Raw genomic sequence first — 9938 nt, forward strand, 5'->3', positions numbered from 1 at the left:
TCAGAACAACATGCCGGACATGCCAGAACCATCACCTGGAGATGCTGAAACCACCAACTAGACTCGATGAAATCAGGTCCCAGACATGCCGTAGCCACCTGCCAGACATGCTGGAATCACCCGCCAGACATGCGGGAACCAACTGCCAGACTCACCGGAAGCACCCAATGGACAGGTCAGAACCACCTTCCAGACATCCCAGAAGCTCATGCCAGACACACAGGAACCCCCTGCCTGACACGCCGGAACCATCTGAATGATAAGCCAGTAGCACCCACCGGATATGCCAGAACAACCTGCCAGACAAAACTGAACCACGTGTCAGGCAAGATTGAACCACCTGCCGGATATGCCTGAACCTCTTGACAGACACTTCGGAACCACACGCCGGGTACGGCGGAACCACCTGTCAGATATGCCAGAACCAGGTGTCAGACACGCCGGAACCACCTTCCAGACAGGCCTGAACTACCTGCTGGACACACCTGAACCACCTGCCCGACAGTCTGGAACCAACTGCTTGACTCTCTGGAATCACCTGCCGGACAAGCCAAGATTCCCTGCTGGATATGACAGAACCAAGCTCCTTATACACCAGAACCACCCAGGACTCATGCTGGAATCACCCACCGGACACACTGGAACCACCATTAAGACACACCGGAACCACCCCCCACACACGTGGGAATCAGGTAGGGGACACAGTACAACCTGCTGCCGGATGGTCCGGAACCACCTGCCAGACACACTGGAACCAGGTGCCCGACACGCCAGAACCAACTGCTGGACACGCCAGAACCACCTGCCAGATTTGCGAGAACCACCTGCTGGATGCACTGGAATCACCGGACGGATACTCCAGAAACATGTGTCGCACACGCCAAAACCAGGGTCCAGACACGACTGGACCACCTGCAAGGCATGCTGGAACCACCTGCCAGACACGCCAGAACCACCTGTTGGATACGCCAGAACCAGGTGCCTGATTCGCAGAAACTACCTGCCGGACATGCCAGAACCAAGTGCCGGAAAAGGGAAAATAATACTGGGTGAACACTGGGTTTCACCCAGGGGTCAGTGATAGGGAGGGCAAGGAAAGAGACCTAGGAGTCCAGAAAAGCCAGACTGTGGACAAACAAGATTGATGTCGAGCATCCTCAACAAAAACAAATGACAAAAAAACAGACTCACCAACTCAAGAGGGGGCTTGACCGCATCTAAGGGGACCCCTCTCCGATCACAGACATAACACAAAGACAGACTCAGTGACTTCGGGGGGGAGCCTAAAAGCCCCACCTCATCATTCCAGAGGAGATTCATTCTCCAGAGGGATCCGGAACCCTAGACTAGTCAACAGGGATTGCTCCTGTTTCACCAGAGCCAAGCATCGTCCCATCCTGAGTAGCTGGGTCATGCAATCCTTCCATTCAGAGGGGACTCTCACTCCCCTGAGCCAGGCTACCCCCAGATGGGACTCAAACCCTGAAGCCAGACATTAACAGGAAGACTTTATGAGGCAACTTAAAGAAATAAATCTTATAGCCATGCTGTGCGGTTGGCGCCACTCACCTCCATTGAAAGATCCACAGAGCAAAGCGCTCAGTGCAGCTGCTGCTGGGTCTCCCGAGGGGGCGGAGACATCAAGCTGGCAACATGAGCACCACAAAGAGGCAAACCCGATATTGGGTGCCAATTTGTTACTGAAAGCAAAACGCGTTCCATCCTGGTGAGTTACATCAGACTCTCTACCAGAAGTAGTTGTCTCACAAAGTAAGCTATATTTGCAGCAAATAGGAGACCATGAGGAATCATTTCCAGAGTCATGGTGTCCCCAGACAAAGGGAAGGAGGGACATTTATTTCAGATGGGGAATGAATATTCAAAAGGGAGAGGTGAGTATCCTCTTGCACAGACTCAGATAGAAAGCATGCTTCCACACACACTGCAGGTGATGGTAACAAGGCCTACGCTCCTCCTGGAGAGAACTTAGCATTAAAAATAAGGCAAAGGTCATACATGTAGCTCTTGTGGGAAGGTCTGGTCTGGCACCAGGAGGTTGGTGATGGCATCTTCTTAACATAACAAAAGGAAAAAATTTGGAAAAAGTTAAATTCTTGTAAACCCACTCTTGAGTTCCTCAGGACAACTAGTCAGTGATAAGGGCAGGTCCCTGTCAGTTCTGACAGGGTCACTGTGAATTCAAGGGAGGACTCTGTGAGGTCAGAGGGGGTATATGTGAGGTCAGGGGAGGTATCTGTGAGGTCAGGGGCACTCCCCCTGAGTTCAGGGGTGGGTCTCTGTGAGGTAAGTGGGTGTCTCTGTGAGGTCAGGGCAGGTCTCTATGAGGTCAGATTTGGTCTCTGTGAGGTCAGAGGGGTTGCCTCTGATCACATGGGAGAGCCATGTGGCCAGGGAAGTTCTCTGTTAGGTCAGGGGAGGCCTCTGTGAGGTCAGAGGGAGTCTCTGTGAGGACAGATGTTGTCTCTGTTTGATCATGGGTGGTCTTTCATGTCAGGGGAGGTCTCTGGGTGGCCATGCAGGTCTCTGAGTTCAGGGTCATCTCTGTGAGGTCAGAGTTCTGCAGGGGAGGAAGACATTTCCTCCATCCACTCTGGGTCCTTCTGGCTGTACAATGAATTAAATTCACATGAGACAGAATAGCAGGAGAAAATTAAAGCTTTATAACATGTATACATGGGAGAGACCTCACCTTAAATACCATCTTCAGCTAAAGACAAAGGAGGATGTTGGGGGTGGAGGGAGTCAGTTATGGGAGATTGTCAGAAAAGCACAGTACACAAGAGTAAGGTTATATACAGATATAAGTCCTTGCCTTCTGCATTGATAAGAGTTTCTAGAGATAAGGTCATCCCCCTTCATCCTGGTACAGAAAGGGAGATATCTTTACAGATGGAGATTTCCTTTACAAATGTAAATATCTCTTAACAGAGGGTAAGTAAATTCTACTTTTCAGAGTTTCTCTCATGTCTGCAGTTTTTTGAAAGATTTTTAAATTTTTTTTTATTTTTCCTTTTTCTCCCCAAAGCGCCCCTCTACACAGCTGTGTATTCTTAGTTGTTGGTCCTTCCAGTTGTGGCATGTGGGATGCTGCCTCAGCATGGCTTGATGAGCGGTGCCATGTTCACACCCAGGACTCAAACTAGCAAAACCCTGGGCCACTGAAGAGGAGCGCGCAAACTCACCACTTGGCCATCGGGCCAGCCCCCATGTCTGCAGTTTTTAAAATTAACCAGCCCAAAATAATCCTCATGCTAAAGAGACGTATCTTGGGATGGCCAATTCCAGTCCCCCACAGTTCTCTGTGTCTTCATGGGAGGTCTCTGTCAGGTCAGGGAGATCTCTGAAATCAAGGGAGTTCTCTGAGTTCAAAGGAGGCTTCTGCGAGGGGATGTGAGGTCTCCGAGGTCAGCAGAGGTCTGTGTGTTGTCAGAGGAATTCTCTGTGAGGTCAGAGGAGATATCTATGATATAAGGGGAGGTTTCTGTGAGATCAGGGTAGGTCTCTGTGATGTAAGGGGATGTCTCTCTGAGGTCAGGGTTGTCTCTCTGAGGTCAGGGTTGTCTCTCTGAGGTCAGAGAGGTCTCTTGATGTCAGCTGTGGCTTCTGTGAGGTCAGGGAGTACTCTGTGGAGTCAGAGGTGGTTTCTGTGGGGTCATGGGAGTTCTCGGTGAGGTCTTGGGAGGTCTCTGTGACATCAGAGTGTGTATCTGTGAGGCCAGGGGAGGTCTCAATGAGGTCAGAGGGGCTTTCTGTGAGTTAGGGGGAGGTCTCTTTGTGGCCAGATGGTGTGTCTATGAAGTCAAGTAAAGTCTCTGTGAGGTAGGAGAGGTCTCTGTGAAGTCAAGGATGTCTCTGTGAAGTAAGGGATATCTCTGTGAGGTCAGAGGGGCTGTCTCTCAGGTCAGGGTAGGTCTGTGAGGACAGAGATGTGTCTCTGATGGTAGGCGAGGTCTCTGTGAGAGAAGGGAGGCCTATCTGATGTCTGGGGAGATTTCTGTGAGATCTGGGTGTTTCTCAGATGGCAGAGAGGTCTCTGTGAGGTCAGGAGAGACCTCTGTGATTTCAAGGAGGTCTCTGTGAGATCAGAGGTCTCTGTGAGATTAGATCTTGTCACAGTGAGGTCAGAGAGCATGTTGTGATGTCAGGGGAGGTCTCTGTGAAGTCAGACCAAGTTCTGTGTGGCAAGATCAGCTCTGTGTGAGGTCAGAGTGGGTATCTGTGAGGTCATGGGAGGTCTCTGAGATCAAGGAGATCTCTGTGAGTTCAGGCAGGCCTCTGTGAGTTCAGGGGAGGTCTATGTGACATCAGGGGAGGTCTCTATGAGATAAAAGTGGGTCTCTATAGGTCAGGGAAGGTCTCTGTGAGATCAGAGGGTGTCTTTCTGAGGTCAGGAGCGGTCCTCAAAGACAGGGAGGTATCTGTGATGTCAGGCAAGGTCTCTGTGAGACAGGGGAGGTCTATTCCAGGTCAGGGGAGGTTTCTGTGAGATCAGAGAATGTCTCAGAGGGCAGGGAGGTCTCTGTGTGTTCAGAGAATGTCTCTGTGAGGTTGGAGAGGTCTCTTTGAGGATAAAGATGGTCTCTTTGAGGTCACTGGAGGTCTCTGTGAGGTCACATGAGGTCTCTGTGAGGTCAGAGTGGTCTCTGTGACATCACTGGATGTCTCTGTGACCTCACACAGGTCTCTTTGATGTCAGGGAGGTGTCTTTGAGATCAGAGAGGTCTCTTTGTGCTCACTTGATGTCTCTGAGTTCAGTGGAGGTCTCTGATGCCACTGAGGTCTCTGAGGTCAGGGAGGTCTCTGTGAGCTCAGGGGAGGTATCTGTGCAGTCAGGGGAGGTCTTTTAGGTCAGGGAGTTCTCTTTTAGGTCAGGGGAGTTCTCTCTGAGGTCAAAGTGGTCTATCTGAGTTCGCAGGAGGTCTCTGCTAGCCCAGAGGACATCACTGTGAGGTGATGTGAGGTCTCTGTGTCATCTGAGGGAGTCTCTATGAGGTGTGGGGAGGTCTCTGTGAGGTCAAAGGGTTTCTCAGTGAGGTCACGGGAGGTCTTTGTGAGGGCACAGTTGGTCTCTGTGAGGTTAGGGAGGTCTCTTGATGTGAGATGGGGTCTCAGCAAGGTCATGGAGGTCTCTGTGAGATCAGGGGATGTCTCCGTGTGTCAGAGCGGGTCATCATCAGGGCAAGGGAGGTATGTGTATGGTCAGAGGGGCTATCTGCAAGGTCAGAGGAGGCCTCAGTGAAGTCAGAGGGCTCTCTGTGAGGTCAGGGGAGGTCTCTGTGTGGTCAGAGCAGACCTCTGTGAGATCAAGGAGGTCTCTGTGAGGTCAGGGGGGTCTCTGTTTGGTTAGAGGGGGTCACTGTGAGGTCAGGAAGGACTTTGTGATGTCAAAGGTGGTCCCTGTGATGTCAGAGGAAGTCTCTGTGGGGTCTCTTTGAGGTCAGGGTGTGTCTTTATGAAACCAGAGGATGAGTTTGTGAGGTCAGATGGCATCTCTTTGAGAACAGAGGAGGTCTCTGTGAGGCCAAATGGGGTCTCTGTGAAGTCAGGGGAGGTCCCTGTGAGGTCACAGTAGGTCTCTGAGGTCAGCTAACGTCTCTTTGATGTCAGAGGAAGTCTTTGTGATTTCAGAGGAGTTCTCTGTGTGGTCACAGGAGGTCTCTATGAGATCAGGGATGTCTCTGGGGTCAGGGAGGTCTTTGAGTTCAGGGGAGGAATCTATGATGTCAGGGGATGTTTCTGTGTCATCACCAGGGTTCTCTTTGAGGTCAGAGAAGGGGTCACTGTAGTCAGAGGTGGTCTCTGAGGTCACTTGACATCTCTATGAGATCAGATGGGGTGTCTGTGATGTTGGACATCTCTGTGAGGTCAGGGGGATGTCTCTGTGAGGTCAGAGGGGGTCTCTATGAGTTCAGCGGAGGATGTGACATCAGAGTAGGTCTCTTTGAGGTCATAGGAGGGCCCTTTGAGGACAGAAAGGGGTCTCTGTGAGGTCTTGGTAGGTCTCTGTGAGGTGAGAGGGTTTCTTTGTGAGGTCAGGGGAGATCCAGGTGAGGTCAGATGGGGTGTCTCTGAGGTCAGGCGAGGGCTCTGTGAGGTCAGGAGAGGTCTCTCTGAGTTCAGAGGGCATCTCTTAGATTAGGGGAGGTCTCTGTGAGGTACGAAGATCCCTCTCCCCACCACTGCCGAGACCATCAACCTCCCTTGGGACGCAGGGCATGGCTAGCAAGGACCCAGATGAAGCAGGCACTACCTCCCATGTCGGGCACATGACACACCCAGGGGCTCCCTCCCCCAGCAGGGCCAGTGACACCTCCCAGAAAACCTTCAGGACTCAGGGCCCTTTTCTCTGTCCTTGCCCCACTGACAGAGTCTTGGCCCAAATGAGTGGGACAGTCAGCCTCCTTTGGGTATATCAGGCAAGCCCTAGGGTGGTCTCCCTCCGCCCCTCCTCGGTGGACTCAGGGAGTGGGCCAGGAGAGGGCTTCTCTCAGCCCTTCTTGTCAGGTATCTCCCAAGGGGAGCACCCTAGGCAGAAGGAATGCGGGCTTTCCTCAGTCCAGAGTGGAGGATGGGAACCGCTGATAGGAGAGCATGCCTGTGGGTTTCCCCTTCGTTCCCTGGGTGGCATGCCTGTGCTGCCACACTCCTTTGGCAAGCCTTTCTCAGCCTTCTGACTTGACACAGCTTTCCCAACTCCTGGGGAAGAAAGGTTCATTTGTGATGAGAGGCTGTGTTTTTTCCAGCAATAAGTGAGGATGGGGATGAACCAGCTGGCACAGGGAGTCTTGCTGCCCTTCTGGGTCAGTTGGGAGCAAACAGGGCCAGAAAACCTCTTCCAAGGAGGAAAGCAGCTACCTGAGCAGAGAGGGGAAAGGGTCATGAGAAGCCCTGAAGGAAGTGGGAACCCCAGCTCCCTGGCAGCTGCACGGGGCCTCCGCCAGAGGGCGCCCCCACCCCGCCAGATCCCCCCCACCCAGTGCGGGGCTCCCAGTGAGGCCAGAGGCCGGATTCCTCCCCCCACCCCTCCCTCCCACCCGTGCATGCACAGTGGGAGGAATGGTCCTCAGGCCAGGGAGCAGGGCTCCCACAGTCGTGAGAGTCAGTCAGAACCCTAGGTCAGGTCGGGGAGGTAGAGAGGCCATGGGTGCACCTGCCCTCCTCTCCTCAGGTCCCCAAGATTCTGGATGCCCACGTGGCAGCCCACGAAGCCAACGTCCAGCCGTCCCTACAGGTTTTTCTCCCACCGCTGCCCTACAAGGCGCAGGGAAGGCCAGACAGGGTGCTGAAAGGCAGTTTCCAGGCGTCATCCGTGGCCTCCAACCTGGATCTGGGTGCAGGAGGATAGCATCCGACGGGGAAGGCGGGGCGTGACACAATCCCTGCGAAAGATCCCCGAGGGCTGCTCCTGGTGAGGATGATGCTGGCCACCACCCATCTCGACCCTGAGGCGGCTCCCTCCCCTAGACTTGGCCAGAGGTGGCCCGTTCCATAAGGCCACCACCCAGGGATCTCTGACTCTCCCAGGGAAGCCCAGGCAACTGTGGAACGCCCCCATCACCGCAGGCATCCCTCAGGCCAAGGCCAAGACTAAGTCTGGCATCCTCCCTGGGGAGCCCAGGCAGGGCACTAAGGACCCGGGTGCGGCGGGCAGCAGCTCCCAGGTCGGGCACACCAGAATTCCAGCAGCTTCTACCTCTGATAGAGCTGATGACCCTTCACCGAAAACTTTCTGGACCCAGGGCTCTTTCCTTCCTAGCAGTCCCATGGACACCGTCTTGGCTCGAGGGGCTGCGTTGGCTGGCCCTCTTTGGGAAAGTCGGCAAGTTATAGGGTTCTCCTCTCCCTCTGCCCCAGAGTGGCATGTGGGTGGGTCCTCCCAGTGCAAGCACTTACCTGGGGGGATGCCCCATCCGTTACGTAGGTGGCCAGTCTGCTGTGCCGCTCTTCTTTGCAAGGAGCTCCAGGCCTTCTGACAGACTAGGCACAGTCTTCCCTCCTCCTGGGGTAGAAATGTTCAAAGGTGAACTAGGGTCCACCTTTCCTTCTCCTGTTTCTCACCTCCCCTTCTGACCTTCGGCTCAGGTGGCTGCTGGCCTTCTCACGGGGAGGCCTTCTGACCCTGTTTTCCAACAACGACTAGGGGAGGACACCCAGGCTGTCTCTCTGCCAGCTGGCTCATTCCAGGCCTCAGTGACTGGTAGAAAAATCACAGCCCCACATCACAAATGAACCCTTTGACTCCAGGAGGAGGAAAGGCCCTGTCTATTCAGAAGTCCCAGAATGCCTTGCTCAGTAGTGTGGCAAGGCAGACAGGCCACCTAGGGAGCAAACCAGGAGCCCTCCATGCAAGCTCTTCCCTCAGCAGGACTCACCCTCAGCTCCAGGAGTCAGACAAGCCTGATGTCCTGCTGCCTGGGGCACTACCCTTGCCAGAAATCCTAGAATAAGGGCGGAGAGACACCTTCTCCTGGCTCTTTCCCTGAGTGCACAGCCACAGGGCACAGGGGGAGGCGCACTCTGGCTTGCCTGCTTTCCTTCAGCTGTGTTTCACATCCCCTTACCCTGTTCCGCTCAGGTCACTGCTGCCTCCTTGGAAGAGATTTTCCAGCCCTGTTTGCTCACATCTGACCCAGAAGGGCAGCAAGACTCTCCCTGTGCCAGCTGGTTCATCCCCATCCTCACTTATTGCTGGAAAAAACACAGCCTCTCATCACGAATGAACCTTTCTTCCCCAGGAGTTGGAAAGGCTGTGTCAAGTCAGAAGGCTGAGAAAGGCTTGCCAAAGGAGTGTGGCAGCACAGGCATGCCACCCAGGGAACGAAGGGGAAACCCACAGGCATGCTCTCCTATCAGCGGTTCCCACCCTCCACTCTGGACTGAGGAAAGCCTGCATTGCTGCTGCCTAGGGTGCTCCCCTTGGGAGATACCTGACAATAAGGGCTGAGAGAAGCCCTCTCCTGGCCCACTCCCTGAGTCTACCGAGGAGGGGCGGAGGGAGACCACCCTAGGGCTTGCCTGATATACCCAAAGGAGGCTGACTGTCCCACTCATTTGGGCCAAGACTCTGTCAGTGGGGCAAGGACAGAGGAAAGGGCCCTGAGTCCTGAAGGTTTTCTGGGAGGTGTCATTGCCCCTGTTTTGGGAGGAAGCTCCTGTGCATGTCATGTGCCTGACATGGGAGGTAGCACCAGCTTCATCCGGGTCCTTGCCGACCATGTCCTTCCTCCTGAGGGAGGTTGATTGTCTCGGCAGTGGTGGGGAGAAGGATGTGAGTGGTGAGACAGGCCTTCCATCATTTCCTGTGTTGCCCTGGGAGGAGCTGGGTACCCCAGGTTTTGGGACCAGGGAACGGGCTGCCTCTGGCCTGGTCTTGGAAGGACTGTCTTGTGGTCCAGAGATTGTCAGTTGCCATGACCATACACTGGAATGGGACTCAGGGATCCTCACCACCCATGCCTCAGTGGATTTCATCCTGCCTCATGCCCCCCTTCCCCATGAAACCAGGTCTGGTTCAGAGGCCACAGATGTGACCTGGGGACCCAGCTTTCACCGCTCTATTGGGCCTATGCTGAGATATTATTGGCAGTGGTGAGAGGAAGGGTGGGGGGGGTGGCAGTGGCTGCTTTGGTGGGGTGTGGAGGTGGCTGTAATCCAGACACCTGGCATCTTGGGAATCTGAGGAGAGTGTCATGGACCACTCACACCATCCCCAAGTCCCTGACCTTTCCCAAAGTTCCTGCTGACTCTCACCCCTTTAGGAGCCCTCTTGCCTTTATTTAAGCCCATCACTCCAACTACACACGCCTTGTGACTGGTGCCTGTGGCCTCGCAGTGACCCTCACGATGGCTGAGTATCGGGTCAGCAGGGCTCTGATGGTGTGGGGCACACTCTTCCAGTGATCATTTGCCAGTGAAGG

At 54.2% G+C, this 9938-nt stretch overlaps 1 long non-coding RNA gene across 2 annotated transcripts; it reads right to left on the bottom strand.

The window, feature by feature from the left end:
* Window positions 1–2225: 2225 nt before the first annotated feature.
* LOC139043136 (uncharacterized) lies at window positions 2226–8115 on the bottom strand. 2 transcript variants are annotated; one of them, XR_011500218.1, is made up of 3 exons: window positions 7915–8115; window positions 7172–7400; window positions 2226–6872 (listed from the first exon to the last, which is right to left on the bottom strand). It is a non-coding gene; the product is annotated as an uncharacterized lncRNA (long non-coding RNA). The 2 variants fall into 2 exon arrangements; XR_011500217.1 differs by having other exon boundaries at window positions 2227–6876.
* Between the last annotated feature and the right edge of the window lie 1823 nt (window positions 8116–9938).

This window comes from Equus asinus, unplaced genomic scaffold (genome assembly GCF_041296235.1).
Source record: "Equus asinus isolate D_3611 breed Donkey unplaced genomic scaffold, EquAss-T2T_v2 contig_176, whole genome shotgun sequence".
NCBI classification, from domain to species: domain Eukaryota; kingdom Metazoa; phylum Chordata; class Mammalia; order Perissodactyla; family Equidae; genus Equus; species Equus asinus.